The sequence below is a fragment of the Colobus angolensis genome, unplaced genomic scaffold, assembly GCF_000951035.1.
Source record: "Colobus angolensis palliatus isolate OR3802 unplaced genomic scaffold, Cang.pa_1.0 Scaffold194, whole genome shotgun sequence".
In the NCBI taxonomy this organism is placed as follows: Eukaryota; Metazoa; Chordata; class Mammalia; order Primates; family Cercopithecidae; genus Colobus; species Colobus angolensis.
The window spans coordinates 4922850-4949314 of NW_012115088.1; the positions used below are offsets into that span (position 1 = coordinate 4922850).

The window sequence follows — 26465 nt, forward strand, 5'->3', positions numbered from 1 at the left end:
AACATTAAAGAATAGCAAATTGAGGTGATTTAAGAAGTAAATTCAAAATACTGCAGCAAAAACTTCTGAATGCCAAATTTTAAGTACACTGACTGATATGGTTTGGTTGTGTCTCCACCCAAATCTCATCGTGAATTGTAGTTCCCATAATCCCTACATGTCTAGGAGGGTCCCTGTGGGAGGTAATTGAATTGGGGGGTGGTTTCCCCTATCCTATTTTTGTGATAGTAAGTTCTCACTGAGATCTGATGGTTTTATAAGGGGATTCTCCCTTCAATCCGTTCTCATTCCTCTCTTGCCTGCTGCCTTGTGAAGGAGGACATGTTTGCTTCCCCTTCTGCCATGACTGTAAGTTTCCTGAGGCCTTCCCAACCATGTGAAACTGTGAGTCAATTAAACCTCTTTCCTTTATAAATTACTCAGTCTCAGGTATTTCTTCATAGCAGCATGAGGACTAATACATACACCCATTAGTCTCAAAACAATTCTCTCAAATTCTGATATACAGACCTTTAAAAAGCAGACATCATCTACATGGCATTCTAAATTTTCTGATATTTTCATTCTTTACTAGCCACTTTCATTCTGCTGTCTCAATGTCTAAGTAAAATAATTTCAGAATGAATAACACATAATAAAATGTAAGTATACTAAAGCACAAATACCTTCTCTTAAAAAACAATTTCTAAGATCCCATTTAAGAAGAACCTAGATTTCCCCAACTTGTGTTTTATCCTTCATTCCCTAGTACCAATCATGGGCAAGTTCTTCAATTTTTTTTTTTCCTCCTCGGGTTCTTCATCTAAAGCAGGTGTTTTTTTTTTTTTTTCCTAATTGCTTCAGTGATTATGTAAAACAAAATGAGAGAATGGCCAAAAATGGTCTGCATAACATTTTTGCAATAAAGTATAAATGACAGAAGTCACTAAATGTTGAGTGATCCTCAACTGTCCAATTTCCTTCTGAAACTTTACTGTACGTTACTACTTTCTCTTGCCTTTTCTGTTTTTCCAAGTAATAATCTCTTCTTTTCTCTATTTACCCTAACCTTAAGAAACTCACAATTCAGATGAGAAAATATTTACTGGTTCTTCTGTAAAGATGTTCTAAAGATATAGCTCTATCTTTTGGTTAAATGAAACTAATCCTGAAACTTTTTAAAAACTAAAATCCCTACATTTTAAAATAAAATCTTTGCTAAAATACATGTTTTCTTTACCTTCCTAAATGGTGTTCTTTGGTAATGTTAATAGCAGTATTAAGGGCCAGACAGTTGAGTAAAAAAAATTACTTCTAAATGTTCCGACAAATGCTATTTTTAGGTCATGTTTATAGACTATTCATACTTTTATGTGAATTTCTTAGTTATCGGGTACTCACTGTCATTTTTAAAACAATGAATACACTACAATTTATCCATGCTCCTGTTAGACATTTAAATTTTTTCCAGTTTTTTGCTATTTCCTCACTGTTGTTTTTGATATGCCTGTATTTCATATGCCTGATTCCACCAGCCAGTTTTCTGTTTTCTAGACTTTACTCCCACATTCATATCTTTATAATAGCTTTAATGAAATATAATTTACATGCCATACAATTCATCCATTTAAATAAAATGTACAATAGTTTTTAGTATATTCAGAGTTGTGCAACCAATACCACAATCAATTTTAGAACATTATTAACACTATAAAAAGAAACCCTATATCCATTAGCACTCACTCCCATTTTCTCCCACTCCTCAATCCCAGTGGTAGGCAACCATTAGTCTATCTTCCATCTCTACAGCATTGCCTATTCTGGACATTTCATATAAATGGAATCATACAGTATGTGGCCTTTATGACTGGCTTCCTTCAATAAATATAATGCTTTCAAGGCTCATCCATTTTGTAGCATATATCGGTATTTCACTTCTTTTTATTGCCAAATAATATTCCACTGAAGTATATAAGCAAGTTTTACGTATCCATTCATCAGCTGATGGATGTTTGGACTGTTTTCATTTTGGTACTACTATGACTAATGCTACTATGAACATTCTCATATTCATATTTCATCAATATAGAAAATCTACTAATTGGTTTATGATAATGGGATGACATGGATCATAGGGAGCCTGGATATCCACAGGAGACAAAGCCAGGTCTTGTGTTAAGACCTGGAGTGACTCCTCCTTCCCTTAAAAGTCAGTCACTTCCTAGAATCCACTTATCTTCATCCCCTCTGCCACTACCCCTACCCACATCTCATCTGGATCACTTCCACAGGCTAAACTTGCCTAACCCTCCAGTATTGCCCTCCTCTAGTCCATTCACCCCAGGGCAGGGCATTCATTCTAAAATGAATGAATTGGTTTGGCACCAGGGCTCATGCCTGTAACCCCAGCATTTTGGGAGGCTGAGGCGGGCAGATCACTTGAGGCCAGGAGTTCAAGACCAGCCTGAGCAAATGGCGAAACCTCATCTCTACCAAAAATACAAAAAATAGCTGGGTGTGGTGGTGTGTACCTCTAAACCCAGCTACTAGGTAGCTGAGGCATGAGAATCGCTTGAATCTGGGAGGCGGAGGCGGAGGCGGAGGCTGCAGCGAACCGAGGTCGCACGCCACTGCACTCCAGCCTGGGCAAAAGAGGGAAACTCCGTCTCAAAAAAAAAAAATCATCATTTCATTTCCCTGTATCAATCCGTCAATGGTCCCCATGGTACTCAAGATTAAAGTAAAATGGCTTCCCAAGCAAAAGGCCCTTGGATGATCTCACCTCACCAATCTCCATAATCCTGACCTCTGGCTATTTCTGCTGCACGTATGAGGAGCAACTGGAGTTCATTATTCCAAAGGCCTTGCTCCCTCTTCTCACCACTGAACCTTTGTACATGATGCCCTCTCTGCCTGGAATTACCCCCAGTAGATGCTTCCTCTTATGATGGAACTGTTTACATCCTACCTTTTTTTCAATATGCCATCACCTCCACAATGACATAAACTCCAAGTGAGCGAAATGTGTCTTTTCTCATTGCCAGTGGATCTAGTACAATCAATGGCATAGAGTGGATTTTCAACATTATTTGTGGCTCTCGTGAGGAAATGCTATGCTTATTAGTATACCTGAATAATTCCTGAGTAAGAAGGACTTTCCTAGGCTCTGGGGTTGATAAAAAGCTGGTAAGGAAATACAAAACACAAACCTTAACCTTGGCTTACCCCTCTACAACACACGCAAGCAACCCTCCACTGTCAGGTCACATGGTTCATGATGGGACTAATATCCCCACTTCCTCACAGCCTCTAGAGTGACCAGGACTAGCCAAAACGCTTGCCTTAATCTCAGCCCCCTGGCAAGACTGGCTCAGAAATGGGCAGGCAATCCAACCTGGACCAGGGAGAGTCATTCCTGTAATTTTTTTTTAGAACTATCAGGGAAGATCCTTTTGAGAGGGGATTATTGGCTGTTAAAATGACATAAGGCAGAACTGCTAATGACCTTCTCTGCCATGACATAAGGTCCTAATTGAAAAAAAGTCAACACAAGAAAGTAGAGAAAAAGAGAAGGTCCTGATGACATCATTTAATTCCTTCCATCCAGACTTGCCCTGAGCCAGTTGTGGCTTTGGACTTCCCACTTACAAGAGGTAATAAGTTCCAGGTTTGCTTATACTGGTTTGAGTTGCATTTCTACACTTGCAGCCAAGGAGTCCATAACTACACACATCAAGAATCTATCTTCTTGTGTTAGTCTATCTTAGGCATTAAGCGACTATACCTATCTTTCAAGCATCTGCCATTCTGCATCGCCATTTACATAGTTTAAAGCTCAAAGCATATGCCCTATTCTTAGGGATACCTTAGTGGAAGCCATAAATCCCTGCCTCAGAGCTGAGTTTCTACCATTTCCTTTGGTGGGTAAAACAACGAAGGTAGGCTGCCAGAGCCAGGGTAGAATCCTAAGACCCCGGGAAACTGGGACATCTGAAGCTTTCAACCTATAATGGGGAAAATGATGAAGGCTAGCATAGAATTAGACCAACTGAGGGACGATCACGATTCTGTGGGAGTTAATGCTACTTGCTTTCATCCTTAGAGACATAAGGTAAATCAAAATTCATCTGCTTTCTCAGAAATCAATTTTCTGAAATTGAAGGGTCAGGTTTGGTTGTATAGAATTCTTCCAAATTTCACGTAAGATATAGAAATACTGACCCACACACAATACACCAACTACTTCTCTATGGGTGGAGTAAATAAGGTAGAATCAGTTTTTCTGAATAAAGTGTTCATGAAATGTTACAAAATTGAGTGTTAATCTAAGCTAGATTTCTTGGTAACAGGAGAAGATATTGAAATTCAGACATCATCTGTGTACTCAGTGACTGGTACAGTACAGCAGAAAGAACGATATGACCAAGAATAATTAGAAAATTGGAGTCGAGCGTAGGATCTACACCAAGCAGCCTTGGGGCTTTTTCCTACTAGTTAGTTATGCCTCATAGAAATCCACTCAGGCCGGGCGCGGTGGCTCAAGCCTGTAATCCCAGCACTTTGGGAGGCCGAGACGGGCGGATCACGAGGTCAGGAGATCGAGACCATCCTGGCTAACACGGTGAAACCCCGTCTCTACTAAAAACTACAAAAAACTAGCCGGGCGAGGTGGCGGGCGCCTGTAGTCCCAGCTACTCGGGAGGCTGAGGCAGGAGAATGGCGTAAACCCGGGAGGCGGAGCTTGCAGTGAGCTGAGATCCGGCTACTGCACTCCAGCCCCGGCGACAGAGCGAGACTCCGTCTCAAAACAAAACAAAACAAAACAAAAAAAGAAATCCACTCTACCCCTTACTTCCAGGCTCTTTTTCCAAAAGAATGACTTTGCATAACACCGCTGAGGGCTTCCCACTCATACAGGATCTTAAGAATGGGAGGCCGGTACGAGCTCTGTGGAGAGCATGCCACACGAGAAAATGGGCATCTGCAGGGGAAGGCAGAGGGCTGGGAAGATGTGGTGTACACATCTGCATCCTGGCTATGGAAGCTTCTAACGCGAATTAAGCACAGGGAACCATCATTAAAATTTAGGGGAAAAAAAGCGGGGCATGGTGGTTCATGCCTGTAATCCCAGCACTTTAGGAGGCCGAGGTGGGTGGATCACTTGAATTCAGGAGTTTGAGACCAGCTTAGCCAACATGGTGAAATCCCGTCTCTACTAAAAATACAAAAATCAGCCAGGTGTGGTGGCACACACCTGTAGTCCCAGCTATTCGGGAGGCTAAGGCAGGAGAATCAACCTTGAACATGGGAGGCGGAGGCTACAGTGAGCTAAGATTGTGCCACTATACTCCAGCCTGGGTGACAGAGCAAGACCCTGTCTCAAAAATAAAAATAAAAAAAGGAAAAAATACATTAGAAATTCCAGGTATGAAAGACTCTGTAGTTGCATTAACTTAAATCTCTCTTCCACTTAGGGAGCATTAGCAGCTGGTGATATAGAAATGATTATGCTGTGGCCTCTCGTAGATCAAGGGAAAAGGTGAATTAACAGCAAGTGGCTAGGGAGCATTCCCAGAAAAGCCTCTAAACTAGGAAACTCATCGCCCCCCACCTCTTTGTTTTCTTGGATGATAGCAGCAAAAGTAAGGACACTCAACAGAATCAGAGGATTCCAGGAAGAGAAACGTAGCTTTCTCTTCCACGTATCCTGCCTGAACACCCGGCAGCAGTCCATGGCCAAGGGTCAATGCTCAAGAGCTGCTCACAGTAACAGTTTTGAAAACACACTAAGCTTTAGAATTTCCAATCTTTACACCTGCAAAATGGAGATTCTACAGCAAGGCCACTATTAATCAGAATACTCATGAGATGACAAGTTACGTTACCCCACTATCACCACCAAATGTGGTTCATCATTATTTATTATTCAAAGCCCTCCTGAAATTGTATGATCATAATTTCCTATTTTAGCAAAATATAACATTCAAAATATAATTTTATCTTTCTCAATGACTTAATCATTCTGAATATCTGATGTCAACACAAAATAATGAAACCTAAGGGGTGAGAGATAAGACTGAATGTCTACTAACCCCAACAAATTAGTGTGTACATATATATGCTGATTTCTAACTTCCTTTCATGAGATTCAATTTAACAGCAATGTAAGAGATTAAAATGCTATTTATTTGAGCATCTCAATATGGGGTTCACATTAATCCAAGTTCATTATATCCAACTAGATGTATTCAGATTGATTATAAAGATTAACAACGATATATGATCATGCACATGTCAAGGACTACAAAAACACTTGCCAACAACAAGACTCTGCAGGCAACAGGATAGCCTATGAGTCCCGTCTTTTCTACTAATTAATTACAAGAAATCAGCCAGGCCATAAGGCCACGCACGGTGGCTCATGCCTTTAATCCAAACACTTTGGGAGGCCGAAGCGGGTGGATTACTGGAGGTCAGGAGTTCAAGACCAGCCTGGTCAACATGGTGAAACCCTGTCTCTACTAAAAATGCAAAAAAATTAGCCAGGCATTGTGGTGCACGCCTGTAATCCCAGCTATTCCAGAGGCTGAGGCAGGAGAATCGCTTGAACCCGGAGGCAGAGGTTGCTATGAGCCGAGATCGCACCATTGCACTCCAGCCTGGGTAAAAAGAGCGAAACTCTGCCTTTAAAAAAAAAAAAAAAAAAAGCAGCCAGGCTACTGGACTTGTTTCTTCCCAATCATAAAATTTTCCTGTCAAAAATTCCATGATTCGTTCAATATTGCTAATAAAAGTGTCAGCTGGATACTACTAGGGTTGGTGTAATATTAAACCCAAGTGACAGGACCCACATTTGATGTGCAATGACTCTCCAGAGTGATCTCAGTGTCCCCATTTTCTAAAATACTAATGTACTCACAGTGTGTGTGCATGTGCGCATACATATGAATGTCTGTTCACAAAAACTGAATTTTCATTTTAGTAAACATCCAGAAGGCCACCCACAAGCAGGGCTAAACACTGAGAATAAAAAGCAGTACAGACAGAGGTTGGCCCCAGGACTCTGGTTCATGCTGACTCAACTCAGGATCTACTAGTTTATCCTCTAGTGAACACATTCTGTAATTCAGTGCCAACACTGGTATCTTCCTTGGTTTATCCACGAAATTTAAGAGAGGCTTCCAATAGATATTCTAGGCAAAAAACAGAAAACTAATGGGGAATTTAAACTTTGCCATTGATAGGTGAGACTAGTTGTTCTTAGGGACACTAGTTAAACTGTATCATTTTTTTCCTTCACTCTCAAAGTGGAGATGTGTATTCGTAATGCCAAAATGATGCATTTAAAATGGTCATTGATGAGTTTTTAAGTTAAGTGTACGGTCACAACAGAGTTCTAGAAGCAATCTTTCACACTGGTTTCAGTATTGAGTCCAGGCACCAAATACAATTTGCACAAGGTCTCACAACTACCACCTGGGAACAAGTGGGTGAATTACCGACTCACTGACTCCTATGCGTGTTTGGTTCACTTACACCTTTTTCTGATGCAAGACGCAAAGATCAAAGAGCCCAGCCTTGACTTTCATTTGCTATAGTATCTGGTAGAATAATCAGTAAAGAAGTATTAAAAGTCTTTATGTTGTCTACCTACCATTATACAGTATTTTCTGATAATATGTCAAAATAATACAAGATGAGTATCCCTAACCCAAAATGCTAGAGACCAGAAGTGTTTCCGATTTCTGATTTTTTTCAGATTTTGGAATATTTGCATTGCACTTGCCAGTTGGCATTCCAAATCCAACAATCTGAAATCCTGCATGTTCCAGTGAGCACTTCCTTTTGAGTGTCATGTTGGTGCTCAAAAATTTTGGATTTTGGAGGATTTCAGATATGGTATGCTCAATCTACATTTATTTGTCTAATTGAATGATTTTTCATTCCCTTTTCTCCAGGTTTACAATAATATATTTAGCAATAACAATGTTCAGAAGTATTCCTCTTGAATAAATAAGCAACATTCCCCGCCATGTTAGAAACAGCCTTCTCTCCTCCTTACTAAATGACTGCCAAGAATGACAACACCCCTTGACAATAGCTAGGTGCACTAGAAATGGAATGAGAGAGGCTGAAAAACACAAATGATCATCTGCTGGGGTCTACAGGAAACATGATTCACCACTTTTATAACTCTTTTTATATTCTCATCCTCAGAATCTCTAGACGGTGCTTTCAAGTGAGAATTTTTGTGAAGCCCTCCTTGGATGCAAATTTGAAAAATAAACGTCCTCCTCTTTCTCTTTCACTCCTATTCTCCCTCTAAAAGGAGGCCTGACAGGGTGGAAGTAGATGGAGGCAAGGAAGTAGTCACAAAGAAAACATGTACTAAAAGAAAATTAGTAGAAATACTCAGTGATTTTCAAGAGAGCAACGTCCCAGAAAATAAATTTTGTAGTTGTTGATCCTCACTTTCTGAAGGTCTTTAGCTCTCATGATACTCATTTGTTCCTAGAAAGCTGGAAAGGGAGGACTATTAATAGGGAGGGACCTTAACCCTCTCAGCCACCTTCTCGCATCACCCTTTGTTACCAAACTGCCTATCAGATAACTTCAGATAATCTGTGGCTAACTTAATGATCATCCGTTCTTAAGGGATGGTATATACATATAAGGGAGAACATACGTGCATGCGTGCGTGTGTGTGTGTGTCTGTGTGTATGGTGAGTGTGGAAGACAATGTGTATTACTGAAGGGGATTTCAACATATCATGAGATTGTTAGGAAAGAAGCCTTGCCTCTACCCTCTGGCAGCATAAATGAAGACTTTCAAGGCACAATATGGAGAGAGGAGAGAGGGGAGAGGGGAGAAGGAGAGAGAATTATCTCAACACAACAAAACCACATACTAGAAAAAGAACAGATGGCCCAGGGAGCAGGGAAGTAGAATCTATACAGGGAGAAAAGATTAGACTCAAGTTGGTATCAAGAATAAAGGACCCTCAAGGTAGGCTTTACATTATATGCTCAATAAAACCAGACCTGCTCTACACTTTCCATCTGATGTAGCTACAAGTGACTACCTATAAAAAGGACACGGTCTTATAATATCCTTATATTCATGATAGCTTTTGAGAGCCTCATGCTTAACCATGTTTTATACTTTTTCAACTAGAGGTATTCTTCAAATAGAAAATATACCAGATACAATTTATTAGGTTCTAGTAAGAAAATTAAAAATCAACAAGAATTTACTTAGAGTCCTATATATATCCAAGTGTTATGAGTTCCTATCATTTACCAGATAAATTTACTATCTAGTTGAACAAGGTTTAGAACACAGCATCCACCATTAAGTGCCCACATACTTCAGCTGAAATTATAACCAAGAGTCATTTTCCTACCTTTCAGCACTTGAGTCCCATTAACCAAGATTCCCCTTATTTCTGTGTTTCACTTCTAACTACTCCTGTTGTGATGATCTAAAATAGATGGCAGGTTGTAGCCTTCATAGCAAGATACACACATGGCCAAGAACACAGAGACAGACAGCCATGGGCACAGTGCCCACTGCCCTTCCTGCACTGTATGCCTACTACATTATTGTACATTTGTTGATACACTGCTTTGTAATCCCATTCATGTAACTTAATGTTTGTCATTTCTCTTACTACACTGTAAGATGTGGGCAGGACTATATTGCTTCTGTATACCTAAAACATGCCTACTTTACTGCATGTACTATCATTGCTCCAGAAATGAGTATAGACTAAATTGAAAAATGCTAGCGGTTGGATGGGGAATGAAAAACAAATCAGGGCTTTCATGTAATCAAGAAGTTCCATTTGTATCACTAGAGAAGGCTCTATGTCATACCAGAAAGAGATTTTTGGAAATATATAGTTTCAGGTTCAAATTCTAGAATTTGCATAAATACTTGCTGTTCATTTGAACTGGAGTTACTACGGGGAAATGACTTTTGGATTCCACAGCATTCTGCTGCATTATAATGGTCTGGCCATGCCATCATTCCACAAAATGGTTTAGCAATCTGTTACAATATTTTTTGTGGAGAGTAATCCGTCCACATACGAAAGATTTTAGAAAAACATTTTCATTATTTAAGATGATTAATAAAAACTGTAAGCATCTAGTATAGGCTAATAGAGTTCTTTATAACTTAAAATAACTTACACATTTTTAAAAGACAATTTGCCTCCACATTTTTTCAAGACAAAAATGTGAACATATACATTTTGCCGAGATTTTATATGTAATGGCTACATTAAAAAAGGATCAGAGAATAAGAAAAGACTGATAAGAATATATTGGCAAGTGACTGTATATTATATTTACAGTCAATTTTCAATCCAATTGATATATCTCAGTGGTTCTCAACCAGAGGTGATCTGACCCCTAAGGCACATTTGGCAATATGTGGAGACCTAACAATATGACTTAATTCATCTCTCTGTACCTTAGTGTTTTCAGCTATAAAATGGGGTAAGTTCTCTGTCCCAAGCTAGTAGTAAGAATTTGATGAAATAAAACACATATTATGACTAGTAGAATGTAGGTATGCAAGAAAAGTTTCCTTCTTAAATTTGCACCTCTTTATATTCTAATGTATAAAAAATATTTCCAGGCTGGATACAGTGGCTCATGCCTGTAATCTCAGTGCTTTGGGAGGCTGAGGTGGGAGGATCACTTGAGCCCAGGAGTTCATGGTCAGCCTGGGCAACATAACAAGACCTGTCTCTACAAAAAAATAAAAAAATTAGCTGGGCATATTGGTACAACCTTGTAGTCGTAGATATTCAACAGACTTGAGGGAGGAGAATCACCTTTGCTCAGGAGTTCAAGGTTGCAGTGATGGTGCCACTGCACTCCAGTCTGGTGACAGAGCAAGAAAAAGAAAAAGGAAAAGGAAATATATATATATATATATATTTCCATCTCTGTTTTAAAAAGATGTGGTCAAACCCTTGCTAGAAAGTAAAAGAAACAAACTTTTCAAGAGGCTTAACTGTGAGTTACAATATAAATACTCAAAGTTAAAATTTTAAAGGTGAATTTCACCAGTGATTTAAGAAACAGCATGAATTGCTCAAACACTAAAAACATATTTCACAGTATTAATTAAATTATAACTTTATTATATATGCTTAGAAACTGCTTTCAAAGACAAGAGAAAAAGAAAACAGCAGTTGTGAATAAAGTAAATTCTAGCTAGTAAGCAATTAAAATCTCTTTTTGTGTTCATGGTAAATACTGTTAATTATACCACAGATACTCATAAGCAACCAAAAACCCTGCGTACTGATTATAAAGAGCAGCTATAATTTCCCCTATATATACTTAAAACAAAACAAAACCTGGGGAAATCTTTAGAGAGAAAGGATGGACTATTTTTTTTTAACATTTTATAAAATATAAAGGCCACGTCTGTTAAGGTATGATAATCTGACATATAGTGAAAATGAAACAAAAACCGTCCAGTATAAATTAAGGGTTTTTTGGCCAGGTGTGGTGGCTCACGCTTGTAAACCCAGCAGTTAGTGAGGCAGAGGTGGGCAGATCACTTGAGACCAGGAGTTACAGACCAGCCTGGCCAACATGGTGAAATCCTGTCTCTACAAAAAAATACAAAAATTAGCTGGATGTGGTGGTATACACCTGTAATCTCAGCTAATCAGGACACTGAGGCAGGAGGATCAATCTAGCTTGGGAGGTCGAGGCTGCAGTGAGCTGTGATTGTACCACTGCACTCCAGCCTGGGTGAAAGAGTAAGATCCTGTCTCAAAAAATATATATATCAATTAATTAATTAAGTTTTTAAAAGTAATTGAAAGGATTTGCTAGTCACTCTTAGAATGCAGTATTTTCTCTTTTTAAATTTTTTTTTTTCACTGCCGGAACAAAAGAATGTACTCTTTTCTAAATAAAAGCTGAAATTTGTTTTTGAATTGAAAATTTTCTTCACTTTGCGTAAAAAGGTCCTATATAGGCTTCTGATTATGGGAATTGTAAATTACTTTTTAAGAATTTTTTTATTGAGTAAAACTTGTGAAGTTCTTTATAAAGAGAGGAATCAAAGAGAGTGGAGCTGGGCCCCCTTTTCTGTCTTTCAAAACAAAATAACTATGTCAATAGAAAAGCTAAACACACATCCTGTTGAAAGCATTATCTGTGTAACTTCATTTGAAGCCAACAAACAGCATAATATCATTTCTGTGATCTGCATTTTCTTTTATTAATTAATGGCAGATTATCATGTCTGATATAATAGGCAATTTATCGACTTCATGGACTTTAGTAGCTAGTAGCCACAATGATATGAGCCTGCAGACCCTCACTATAGAGAAAATGGCATACACAACATTAAGCCTTGTCATAGCCTTACCTATAATGACAAAGTCAGCTTGAAACTTTATTTTGAAAATTACTAGTTAATTCTTTTTTGGCTTTCTTGGTCTTTTGCTTGTTTGTTTTAAGAGAACCAAGTTTCACAAGCCAAAAACTGCAAATGCCAGATTGGGTTGGATTTCCAATTTGGCCTCTAACTGGCTAATTAAATTAGGAGCAAATCACTGCACAAGTCATTTAACTTCTCAGTGCCTTTCTCTTCCCATCTTTAAAATAGGATCATAATAGCAGCTACATCACGGGTTTGAGCATTATGTGAATTACTATGAGAAAGTCTTAGAACACTACTTGGCACATGATAAGCACAATAGGCATGCTAGCTATTCTAAATGATCTTTCAGTTCCAAGAATTTTTTATTCACTATGATGTGAAAGAGGGTTATTTTCTTTTTCATTTTAAAAATATGGAGGAAATAGGCCAGTGTGTGGCTCATGCCTGTAATCACAGGGCACTTTGGGAGGCCGAGGCGGGCAGATCCCCTGAGGTCAGGAGTTCAAGACCAGCCTGGCCAACATGGCGAAACCCATCTCTACTGAAAATACAAAAAAAAAAAAATTAGTTGGTATGGTGGTGCACACCTGTAGTCACAGCTACTCAGGGAGGCTGAGGCAGGAGAATCGCTTGAACCCAGAAGACAGAGGTTGCAGCGAGCAGAGATTGCACCACTGCACTCCAGTCTGGGCAACAGAGAGAAACCCTGTCTCAAAAAAAAAAAAGAGGAGGAGGAAATAAATTAGAATATTGGAAATAGATAAACACAGGGCACACACATTATGGTTTAAAGCATATGCTTTTGCATTTAGGATATGTTAAAAATACATTTAAAAGATAACAGCAATATTTTACAAAAGGCTATCATTTCCTATTTCCAAAAGACACTTTAAAGAGAAAGTTTGAACCTGACTTTGATATGTAATATGTTAGTGCACAAGTGCAAATAGTTTATGTGTCAGACAATAAAGATTTTATGAAATTTTGTGAACATTTTGAAGCAGCAGCAACAATTAAACATCTAACCTCTGTATTAGAGAAAAAATTTAACTGTCCCAAAGTATCTAGTTACAAAAAAAAATCTAAATTCTACTTGGTTAATAAAACAAAATCTACTGGTGTATACTAATAAGATTCATCAAACCAAACTAATTTGTCCAACAGATGTTTAAGTCAAAGAATTGTACATTTCTATTCTATTCAAATATAATAGCGTAAGTAATCATGATACAGTCTTCAAAACACATGAGTTCAAAACTATCTTCTATTTTTATACTCTGTCTTATAACCCAGGAAACAGAAGTGTTTTCTGGACTGTAATAAAACTGCCACTTGAAAGGAAGAATTAGTAATCTAGATCAAATAGCCTTTTTAATGACAAAGAATTGAAAAGCTGAGAGATCAACTGTTTTCACTGGCCACTACTCTCCATACGCTAGAATAAGCCACCAATTCAGTAATTATGACACAGCTGTTCCTTTTAAAGATAGTCTTTTATAGTCTAGGTAGAGATTTTTAGAAGTCTCAGTACTCATATACAACACTGGTAGGTGTCTTAAAAATTTCCCCATTCATCCTTCCACTGAAACTCTGGCCGATCATATGCTTGCTTTCCCAGTTCTTTTCACTTCTCAGGGAAACATGATAAAACCGTGCTAGGGTTTTGTCATACTGATAGTTAACAAATTTCCAGACCATTAGGTTGACACTAATGTGTGACTTCTGCTTGTGAAATTTATGTAACTGGCACCAAAAAGGCCAAAACTGTTGGTTTAAAAAAAGGAAGTCCTTAATTCTACTTTCTAAAAAGTAGTGAAAACAAACAATTCTATGCACAATGGCACCACAAAAGCAACCTTGCATGGAAGCAGGCAGTTAAGAGATCCTCCAAAATTGGACTACATTGATTTAAACTGCTGACTCCCTACTTGGCCGTTATTAAGTGCTACGTACATCTCTTTTTTTTTTTTTTTAAGAGACTGGATCTTGCTGTGTTGCCCAAGCTGGGGTGGAGTAGCTATTCACAGGTAATCAGGACATGCTACAGCCTCCAACTCCTGGGTTCAAGCAATCCTCCTGCTTCAAGGCTCCTGAGCAGCTGGGATTACAGCACATGCCACTGTGCTCAGCTAAATGCTACCCTACACATACTTCTTACTCTCTCTTTACTCTGTAGATGAGAAGGCAAAATGTAACAGTGCCTAGGCCAAAAAACACATTTCCATTGATTATAGACATCCATGAATCATTCATGAAATAGCAAACAAGGCTTAGACAACCTAATGCATGGAATTAAGATAAAAATCACAATTTGAAAAGCTTACCGTTAATTTCTCTGGTTTTCTCCCATTATACTGAGTCTCAAGCTAGCAATACCAGTCAAAATAAATAGAAATACCTATATCCTAATGCTAAAGAATCACAGTAAAATAGAAAAAACTTAATTGCATGGATATGGATAATTTTATAAATAAATGCTTAATTTAGACCCTTGTATCTAGATGTTATAAATGGTTCAAAATAACATATATGAATTTCAGCTTCCAAAAAAAAAAAAAACACAACTATAAGGTGTTTAATGGAAAGAGCCTGACTTTACCTGCTATTTTATGTTTAAGGGGATTCTGGCAAAGTTAGCTGACTCAAATTCAGCACCTGCCTAGAAAATAACATACATCTGGCATTTGCCTTCCAAAGTGAAAGTGAACAGCCTAGCTAAAAATCCTAACTGACCCAAATCTAATGTGAAGTATTTCAAAAGTTACTGTGGTGGCATTTATGTGAAATTCTACTTGTCACAGACCTTCTCCCTGAAGCTAACAACTCTACCATGCAGATAAGTGGAATATACAAGTTTGAATTGAACTCTAAGGACCAACAACAAAAACAACAAACAGAATATGCATTTTATTAACAATCTATTAAACCACTTATCCCACTCCTATGCATAAATCTCTCCTGTTTTCCAGTACAGAAAGCATAGCTGAGAAATCACGGCCCACCCTAACTTTCTCAGAATATTCTGACACCAGTCCTACCTCTTCAAAACATGCTAACTCAAAAGATTTACATAAGATATAGACTGGCAATACTTTTCATTTTAATTACTTTCAAAGAATACCAGCTATGCCAACAGAGGTCACACTTAGAAATTTTCAATTTAAAAAAAGTTGCCCTCACAGTAAAGTGGCTCTAAGCTAAAACTCAATTCTCTTATACTCCAAGAAACAACATCTTTGTGCATTTTGAAAAAAAAAATTACTGTCTATAATTCTAAATATATGATTTCTAACATCATTCTACTTGTCTGTCCACATGAAGACAGCAATGCCACCATGCAGAATGAAGACTGCCTGGACTGTGATTCATTCAACATCACTAAGCAAGACACACCGACCTCAAGAGGGGTGTGCCTTCCTAAGGGCACACTCTGAAAGCTCTGTTAACTCTATATAATAAACAAAACATTTACTAATGATAGCATTTTGTTGTTGTTGCTATTGCCTTAACCTCTATTCACATGGACAGATTAAGACTTTGAATAGGGAGACATATAATTCAGAAATCAGTGCCCTGTTTTTTGTTTGTTTGTTTTTGAGAGGGAGTCTTGCTCTGTCGCCAAGATGGAGTGCAGTGGCCAGGTTGTAGGGCAGTGGCGTGATCCCGGCTCACTGCAAGCTCTACCTCCTGGGTTCAAGTGATTCTCCTGCCTCAGCCTCCCAAGTAGCTGGGACTACAGGCATGTGCCACCACGCCCAGCTAATTTTTGTATTTCTAGTAGAGACAGGGTTTCACCATGCTGTTCAGGATGGTCCTGATCTCTTGACCTCGTGATCTGCCGCCTCGGCCTCCCAAAGAGCTGGATTACAGGCATGAGACACCGCACCAGGCCCTGAGGCAGGAGAATTGCCTGAACCCAGGAGGCGGAGGCTGCAGTGAGCTGTGATCTTGCCACTGCACTCCAGCCTGGGCAACAGAGAGAGACTCCGTCTCAGAAAAAAGAATGAGAAAACCTAAACACAATGTAAAAACATCGAACAAGGAAACATGGAGTTAAACCTGCATAGATAGATAATCCTTTTCCAATTTAATAATTTTTGGTAACCATTCTTTGTATTTCCTATAGCACTTAGCATAGGCTAGGGATGGCCTAAGGGTAAAAGGAAGTCAGGAAGAGAGAAAAGAGAGCTAATGGTGCTGAATGAATTTAGTTTAGCAAGGAAAACTAAGCTAATTGGTTCACACTAATGTATGCACAGAAAAGGAAGAAAACAAGAAGAAAAGAGTAAACTGGCCTGTCAGACAAACAGTTTCCAACTGCTGTCTTTGTGTCAACAACACCCAACAGAAGTTCATTTCAATGTGAGCCTACACCATCCTGAGTTCAGTAGTCCGTTCTGTGTATTAAGTGCAGAGGAATCTGCCCTGTGAGACCAGGATTGTGATTCTACTCTGAATAGTTAAATGACTGAGGGCATTTTGTCAACTGTTAATTTTTTTTTTTTTTAATTCTACAGATCAGTGCCTACCATGCTGACATTTGTAGAAAATACCACAAAAATAGTGATATAAATAAATATGGGCAGATTTTGTCCAAAGCAAAAGATAGATATTTCAGTATTCTCAATTTTAGTTTAGATTAATACTGATTTTCCGCAGATAGTGCCCAAAGCCTGATATCAGTACCTCAAATCAAAGTGCCCATCTTCATAGATATATATACATCCAGTTAAAGCAGACATCTAATCACAAATCTTCTCACATCTATGAACAAAGGAGAGATTAAAAACTCCAACAAATACTCATTTGAAATGTATTTCAACCATGTCATATCCAATATGGTCAAAGTTTCTCTTAGGCCTTGATATACTTAATTTTTAGTATATAGCACTTAGTACACAACAACAAAGTAAACTGGTACTACATGAAGTATATACTGTGCTTCATTGTACAGTGGAGAACTTCTCCCTCATGTTGGTATTTAAGAGTTGGGCTGTACTTAGCATGTGTGAACAATTCACCAACCCATCCTCACCCTATCCGCCCACCCCAAATCTTCCAACAGAGAAAACTTATAAATAAATCCAAGGTCTATCTATATAAATCCACAGTGAGTCCAACCTTCCATATTGAAAGGAAAATTACATTTCAAAGCTATATTGCCAAATGGATTTATATAACTCTTGCTCCTGTTGTGATTATCAATACCAAGTAAATTTTATTGGCTAACTTTAAAAATGCTTAAAATGTGAGACTAGAATGGAAATACTAACCTAGCTGTACATTAAAAATCATAGTTCAGTCTGTTCAATAAGTTTTGTCTTTTTAACTCAAACTACAGAATTCCATTTTTCATATACTCAAATCTGGAATTTGCATTTACACTCATAGATACAACTCTTTTGGAAAGTCTAAGGAAGTATATAAATAATTGTGTTTTCAAATCAGTATCTAAATACGTGTATTCAACAAAGTTGTCCTTCAGAACATTTTGTCCACTTTATAAATTTAAGACCCAAAATATAAAAATTGTATTTTTACATAGTATGTTCTACTCAGCTTTGAAAATAAACTAAGTAAGAGAAGCTAAAGTTCTATATGAACCAACTCCTGATATACTGTAAGGCTATACTAAACTTCATTTCTTCAATAGTTAAGGTATTTTTCCCAGAGATATAAATTATCAAACTTTTCAAGATAAAGGTTCTAAGTAATTCTACAGTCACTATATTTCAAACAATCTATTCTTTGCAAGAAAAGTGATTTATCCAATGAACCACAGATGCCAGTTACCATCTAAAATTTCTAATATTGCATGGGAGAAAGAATGTTGATTCATACTAATAGCACATCATGTTTACAACAGAAAAAGGAATGTGAATAGCTGTCCCCCATGCCCCTACCCATAATTTGTGAGTATAAAATCAAAGTCTCAGAGTGGAACTTAAATAGCTTAGGTTGTCATTACATTTCAAATGAGTCGTCATGTTTTAGTTTGGAATAAGAGTTACAAGTTAAGGTCTCCTAATGAAATATAAGTGAAATAATCTTTGGTTTTTAAATTAATTTTGAAGTCTTCAAATATGAACATGATTATTTTCATGAACTATAGTTATTGTCACAAATATTCTTGTACTCAGGGGTATTTAGGCAGAAAATGGAGCTCAGTGGTTCAAGTCAAGGTCTTTGGAGTGGCAAACTGCCTCTAACTTGATATGACCTTGGAAAAGTCATTTAAGCTCTCTGAGCTTCAACTTCCTTATCTGTTATTTTGAAGACAACCAAAAGGCACTTACATAATGCCTAGCATACAGTAAAAGAGCAATAAATAATAGTTATTATTAGTATTATCAGTGGAATCTCTGCAAATTGCACTTGTAAAATAGATGTGAATCAGAAACAGCTGTATAAGTTTCTAAAATTTTACTTTCAATAGTTCTTAAAGGTCAGACTTAATTCCTTCTATAAATGAAAAATTCTGATGGCAGAAGGAGAGGCAAATGTCTGAAAAAGGTAAGAAAGAACAAAAAAACAAAACGAGACAAGAACCCAGTAACAACTGACATCTTGAAACACAAAGAAAACTGTCATGGACACAAGGAAATGAATTAAGTAGTCCACTTATAAAATTATGCCTACCACTACCTTTGATAATGAGTTCAAACACATCAATATATAGGGCAGGAAAATGACCAAAACATTTCCCCAATCTAGAAACAAAAAATGAAGTAAGTTACATTTTGTATCGAGTGGCAGGTAGTGGGAAAATATTAATTTATTTGGTTTGCAGAGCTATAAACTGGACAACTTTCAAATCTACTTTGCTCTCTATAAATATACCACAAAACACATCTAATATGTTAATACGATCCAGTATGGAGACAAGAAGCTGCCACGCTTCCTTCGGGTTTGTTCTTTACTTGACTGTAAGAACCTTCTGGGACACTGACAAAATAAATGTGGAATTGGAAGAGTTATCTTCTTAATTCTACCCTGATTAAGCATATTTGGATATATAAAGTATCTAATACAGCTAATTTTTCATAACATTTCATGAACCTTAAGTTCATGGTATAAATTAATTTCATATCTAGAAATAAGCTTAAGAGTCTGGGCGCGGTGGCTCATGCCTATAATCCAAGCACTTTGGGAGGCTGAGGCAGGCAGATCACTTGAGGTCAGGCACTCAAGACCAGCCTGGCCAACATGGTGAAACCTCGTCTCTATTAAAAATACAAAAAAAATCAGTGGTGCATAGTGGTGGGCACCTGTAAGCCCAGCTATTCATGAGACTGAGGCAGGAGAATCGCTTGAACCCACGAGGCGGAGGTTGCAGTGAGCGAAGATTGCACCACTGCACTCCAGCCTGGGTGAAAGAGCGAGATTCCATCTCAAAAAGAAAAAACGAAATAAGCTTAAGAAACTACTTCTATTTGTGTTAACAAAGTTCAATGTCTCTGAATATGAATATATTCTTAATGTTTATTACCCAATAATTACTTTAACAAATGTTTATTTAGTCTTTACTGTATACCAGGCACCATCCTAAGGGTTAGGGATGCCGTTCTGAACAAGATAGAAATGGTCCTGATGGTCACGAAGCTAGTAGGGAAAGTTGTAAAGAATAAATAAAAATATATCACATGGTCATAAATATTATGATAAAAATCAATTACAGCTGTGTGATATGGAGTGCTTGAGAAGCTATTTTACACAGGTTGGACAAGAAAGTTTGGCTCATTGCATTTTATAATATCTACCCCTGTAAGTGAGATTTGCTGCTAAAATCTGTGGTAACTTTCCTTTTCTCCTCTTTTATGCTAGTTTGCTAAGAAATGAGAAATACTACCACTCGAATTTTTACACATAAAAATAAATATAAACATTATGTCAAGCTATGAAATTAGAATAAATTGTAATCAACTCATTCAATAGGTATAATGTAAACTCATCCCAAATAGATATAGTAACCACTGATAAACAGATATGAGCATTTCACCTTTAAATGTTATTTCCAATACATTTGTAAGGAACTTGCATAATAAAAATGAAATACAGACAAACATACAGTTTATTGTTTTTATTTATAATCATCTTATTTACATATTACTTTCCTAAACTACATATAGAATTTTAAAATATTTTAATTAAATATCAAAATATCCAATATGAAGAATTCAACATTAACTCACCTGTGCCTGTAAACAGTGCAGAAGATCTATAAGTGTGTAGCCAAATCCAAGAGAAATCTGTAATATAAACAAACAAATAAACATGAATAAAATCTGCAGAATCCTGTTGGATTCCTTAGAGCAGATGTGATTTTTATAACTGATTTTCAAGTAATACTTGCTAATCGCCATCAATACACAAGTAATATTCATTAATAACATCTCTTATTAAATTGCATGGTAAATCAAGAAGTAGACTTGCTGAATTACTTTTATTTGTACAAGATAATATAAAATATATAAGGCTACAATTCATTGTGAATTATGAAGTGCCTACAACTTCTCAGTTGCCGGCCTTATACTTTAACTGCTTGTCTAACCACCAGCCTTACCTATGAGACAAAAGGCTGAGTAAAAGCAGGAGGCCCTAGTGACCTAGGGCCATGCCCAGCACACTGTAACAGGCAGAAAATGTGTGCTGAATAAATAAATAAAGTTCACATACTAATCTTAATTTACCATGATTTACAGTTTACCTATATGGAACCAAAAGGCCTGAATGACTAAATAATTTGTTATCTCAAGAAATATCTTTTTTTTCCCCCTTCAGAGACAAAAGTTTTGTTCTGTGACCCAGGCTGGAATGCAGTGGCACTATCGCAGCTCACTGCAACCTCAAACTCCTGGGATCAAGTGATCCTCCCACCCCGACCTCCCAAGTAGCTAGGACTACAGGCATATGCCACCACACCCAGCTAAATTTTTATTTTTTGTAGTGGTAGGGTCTTGCTAAGTTGCCTGGGCTGGTCTCGAACTCCCAGCCTCAAGTGACCTTCCTGCCTTGGCCTCCCAAAATGCCAGGATTAACAGGCATGAACCACCACGCCCAGCCAAGGAAAGCCTTTTTGGCAGTAAAAATCATGTTATAATAACCAAGATAATTTGCAAGAGAAAAGAGGAAAAAGAAAAGGAAGAACTGAATATTTTCAATAATGAGGGCAACTGTTTGCAAAGTTTCTTCAGAGTCTGTGTCTTTGCGAACAAAGTGCTTCACTGTAAATGAGCCTGCAGCTTTTTGTCTGATTCTTCCACTGCACCAATTAAGTTTGTTCCCAAGAAACAAAATGAGGAATATGAAAACAAGGGTATGTGCTTAAGGCATTTTATGTATATTAATATTTACTGCTTTTGTATATTTTATGGACTCAAGACAAGTGGCTTGATTGCTACTAGTAATGATACTGAAAATGTATCTCTTTTTAAGAATAATTTTTAAAAAAACATTAAACACTACTAGATTTAATCAGCTCCAAGGAATGTTTTTACAACTAAGCTACTAGATTTTTCTTCCTTCAGATGACATCCATCAGTAAGAATTTACAATTTGGATTATCAAAACTTAAAGCACTACTAATTCCTTTAAGAGCCCTTTACTCATTAAAACAGTAAATAGAATCCAGTAGCACAAACAAGTTAACATCAATTTAATATCAAAAGTACTATTGTTCTTGGACACTAGAAAAATCTGATTTCGTAATTTAAGAGGTCTACAGGGGAGAGAAACGGAAAAAGATAGCATTTTGATTTTTACCAAGACCTGGCCAGTTTTGAGCTCATCATATATAATGAAATGCAGCTAGTGTATTAGTCAGAGATACTTCATGAAAAACAAGCAAAAAGAATCTATATGCAAATAAGAAGTTATCACAGTAAATAAACTGAATGGATTCTACTCAAGTGGCAGTCAGTGAATAGTGTGCAATAAACTTATGTAATAGGAGTCATCAATTCTTTCTAGCACTATTGGGATAAATGTATTCATTATGCTGGCCTACTTAAGCCCATTATAATTCTATACCAACAACTAATTTGCTCAAGGACATCATATTATGCAACAATCGTGAGCTGAAACTTGTGATATTAGTAGGAATGAGATTAAATGATTACTGTTGGCTCTATACTATTCAGTAAACTTTTATTAATAAGCTACTATAACATGAGGCAAAAGTGTCAATGCACCCATGCTAAAGAAAGATGTTGGCCAGGTTCGGTGGTTCACACCTGTAATCCCAGCACTTTGGGAGGCTGAGGCAGGAGGATCACGAGGTCAGGAGATCGAGACCATCCTGGCTAACATGGTAAAGACTAATATTTTAGTCTCTACTAAAATACTAAAAAATTAGCCGTGCGTGGTGGCAGGCGCCTGTAGTCCCAGCTACTCGGGAGGCTGAGGCAGGAGAATGGCGTGAACCCAGGAGGTGGAGCTTGCAGTGAGCCAAGATCGCGCCACTGCACTCCAGCCTGGGCGACAGAGCGAGACCCCGTCTCAAAAAAAAAGAAAAAAAAAAAAAGACAAAGAAAAAAAAGAAAGATGTTTAGGAGATATAAAGATACTAAAATTTCCAAACATCCAGATACCTTGGTGTAACATTTTAAACAAAAGGAATAAAATACTTCCCTAAAAACAGAATTACAAACTATTTTGTAAGTTACTAAGAGAAACTAGTTGTCATTTAAAGCAAAAGTGCAGGTAATAAAAGCTCTTTTATAAAGAAGCATCCTGTTACTGTTCTGTCCTGAGAGTTTTCACAAAGCCCCTCTAAGAATGTGTTTCAAGGGAAGGAGTAGGGGTAATTTTGGGGATATCTGCAAAATAATTATCTGATAAAGGACACATACCTAGAATATTTACATAAGGAGTTACATTATTTGATAAAGGGCATGTATCTAGAATATATAAAGATCTCTTACAACTTAATAATAGGACAAATAATTCAATTATTTTTAAATAGGCAAAATATTTTGTAACTAACCATGAGAAATACAATAGGGAAAAGTACATGAAAAAATACTCAACATCATTAGTTATTAGGAAAATGGAAATTGAAACCACAATGAAACATTCTACACAACCAGTAAAATTATCTAAAGTGTTGACAAGGATATGAAGAAATCAGAACCCCTTTAGATCCACTGCTGGGAGAAAACGCAATAGTACAGCCATTTGGGAAAAAAGTTTGGAAGTTTCTCACTACACAATGCAATTTTATCCCTGATGTTTTCATTTCTCTTGGGGAAGAGATGTCCATACAAAGAGCTGAATGGAAATGTTCACAGCAGTTATTGTCCACAATAGCCAAAAATTGGAAACAATACAAATATCTATCAACGGATTTTCTTAAATCCTGTACATCCATACAATGGAATACCACTCAATAAAGGGGAATTAATTATCAATATGTGAACAACACAAATGAACCTCAAAAATATTATGCTAAATGAAAGAAGACTAACACAAATACAACATACACTGTATTGTATGATTCCATTTATTTGAAATTTCTAGAAAAAGTAAAGCTATAAAGACAGAAAGCAGGTTGACAGTTTCCAGTGTCAGGATATGGAAATGGAAACTGACTAAAAATGGACACAAGATAACTCTGTGGGGTGATAAAATCATTCTAAAACTGAAATGTGTCCTAAAGAAAGATGAATAACAGACACAAGATATATATGACTGTAAAAATGTACTGAAACTCCTGCTTTAGTACACTTAAAATGGGTGCATTTTATGGTCTGCAAATTATACCTCAATTTTTAAAAAGCAAAAAAGTTTTTAATGTTAAAAAATATTTTAGTGATTTTTCACAAATGCACCAGTGTATCCTTGCTCTTTCTTGTGTGATAGCTACAGTTTCCACGTGAGTAGGAGATCTAAGGGTAAAGGTAGTTCTAGCTGCATATGGTGGTGTGAACACCTGCCAAGTAGAGCATCAACTAGCAGGTGGAGTAACACCTCACTAGTCTGAGTCAAAAAATGAAGTCAGAACTGAATCTGCACCACACATAAAAAGACAGCTGGCAACATTAGAGCCGTGTAGGTTGATAGTAGGGTGTGGGGGAGAACTGGAGAAGATATGCTCAATATTTCATTTTATTTATTTTTTAAATGAATGGGTAGAAACAGACCCAGAGGAAGCAATGTAAACTGGGAAGAAAATGAAATGACAGCTGTAATACTGGCTAAAAGAACATTTTAATTTATAACTACTATAATAAGAGATGTGCCATACTTTTTTTGGTTTAACAACAATGTAACAATAGCATGAATAGCATTTATTGAATGCTTATTCTGTGAGAGCACTGAGTGGAGAACTTTATGTGTGTTACCTAATTTAATTTTCATAACAATCCTATGAGGGTAGGCCCTGCTACTATCATGTCCACGTTATAGATACAGAAACCTAACTGGAGAGTAAAGAACTCTGTCTAAAGCCAGAGAGCTGATGCACTAGCAAAAGTCTGGGTTCTAACCCACAAGAGTCTGACTCTGGAGTTTATACACGATCTTACCCACTAGGCTGTTACAGAAGGTCACTGTTTTGATAATGCTATTTTTGCCAACTTGATTTGAAAAAGCAAATGGCAGAAATGTGACCAACCTGAAAACTGCCTTCTTGAGGTTTCTGGTATAGTACTAACAAGACCAGCAAAGGGTATTCCCTACATCCTACACCTTTGGCAGACACTGTTAATAAATCTTGGCATTATTATTATTTTCTCAGCCCAAATGTAGGCCTCACAATTTTCTCAAAGTTGCTAACAATCAAAGGATGCAATCACTAATAGAGCTAGTATGTAAATAAAGATATGTCTGTTGCAGGGCATGGTGGCTCACGCCTGTATTTCCAACCCTTTGGGAGACTTGGGCAGGCATACCACTTGAGTTCAGGAGTTCGAATCCAGCCTGGGGCAACAAGGTGAAACCTCATCTCCAAAAAACACAAAAAAATTAGCTCGGCATGGTGGCGCACGGCTGTAGTCTCAGATACTCATGAGGCTGGGATGGGAGGATCACCTGAGCCTACGGATGTCAAGACTGCAGTGAGTCGTGATTGCGCCACTGCATTCCAGTCTAGGTGACAGAGTGAGACCCTTTCTCAAAAAAAAAAAAAAAAAGAAAAGAAAAGAAAAGAAAGGTATGTTTGTCAACCCAAAACAACCAAGTCTTTTTTATGGAGAACTGAAAACATGGAACAGGCTGTTGTAAAGAGATGACTGAACAAAAGGGCAGCCCAACAACTATCATACTTCGTGTTTCGGGACAGCCAGCACCACCCTAATCAAGCCAGCCAGACAGATTGGCAGGAAAAAAGAGAATGCACGGGGAACAGAAGAAAAAGCTAAGGAAGGACTGATCAAATTACTTAAGATTTTTCAATAGTTCCAGTCAAGCACATGTGAATATACACCCATAGTGTACACTCATAATGTATGATTAATACAAAATGTATTTTTCCCTTTTGCTTAAAAGCACAAACTCTCAAACATAAAAAACACCTTTAAGTCACGTTTCATAGCATATAACCCCAAGAAGAAACAGTCATACTTTCAAGACTTACCTTTGAAAACCATTTCAGATTACTGAACATGATATTGTTATTATACAAATATATTACATATATTTGTGATGCAAATGTGTCCTAATATATAGCCTTCATAAGAATTTTAATAAAATAGTAAAATTCCAAAGTTTCACTGCAGAAGACTTAATAATATAAAGAATGAGGACTAGACATGCAAAGTAAAATTGTTCCCCAATAAGTTTGATGGTGCTAAAAATAAGCATCTAGACTTCAGAAGAATAATTTATAAATGAACTGATTAACTTCTATATATACTGCAGACAAGCTCATGATTTCTTTCTCTGTTTAAAAGACTATACCTCCACTGCAGACAATAACTCTTAACTAATGAAAATGTTTAAAGGTAATTTTCATTTTCCAAAGTCCTCTGTAAGGTCAACAGTATCACAGCAAAACTCCCTTAAAATAACATTTAGCCCTGATAACTTATGGGTAAACATTAACTAACCTCCTAATTATTCTTTCCAACTA

At 37.2% G+C, this 26465-nt stretch overlaps 1 protein-coding gene across 1 annotated transcript in view; it reads right to left on the reverse strand.

The window, feature by feature from the left end:
- The window catches only part of NCOA2 (nuclear receptor coactivator 2), a 295634-nt gene that overhangs the window by 164646 nt on the left and 104523 nt on the right, over window positions 1-26465 (reverse strand). The window contains exon 2 of the mRNA XM_011940928.1: window positions 20590-20646. The gene's annotated coding sequence lies outside the window, so the exon portion shown is untranslated. The remainder of the gene's footprint in view (window positions 1-20589; window positions 20647-26465) is intronic.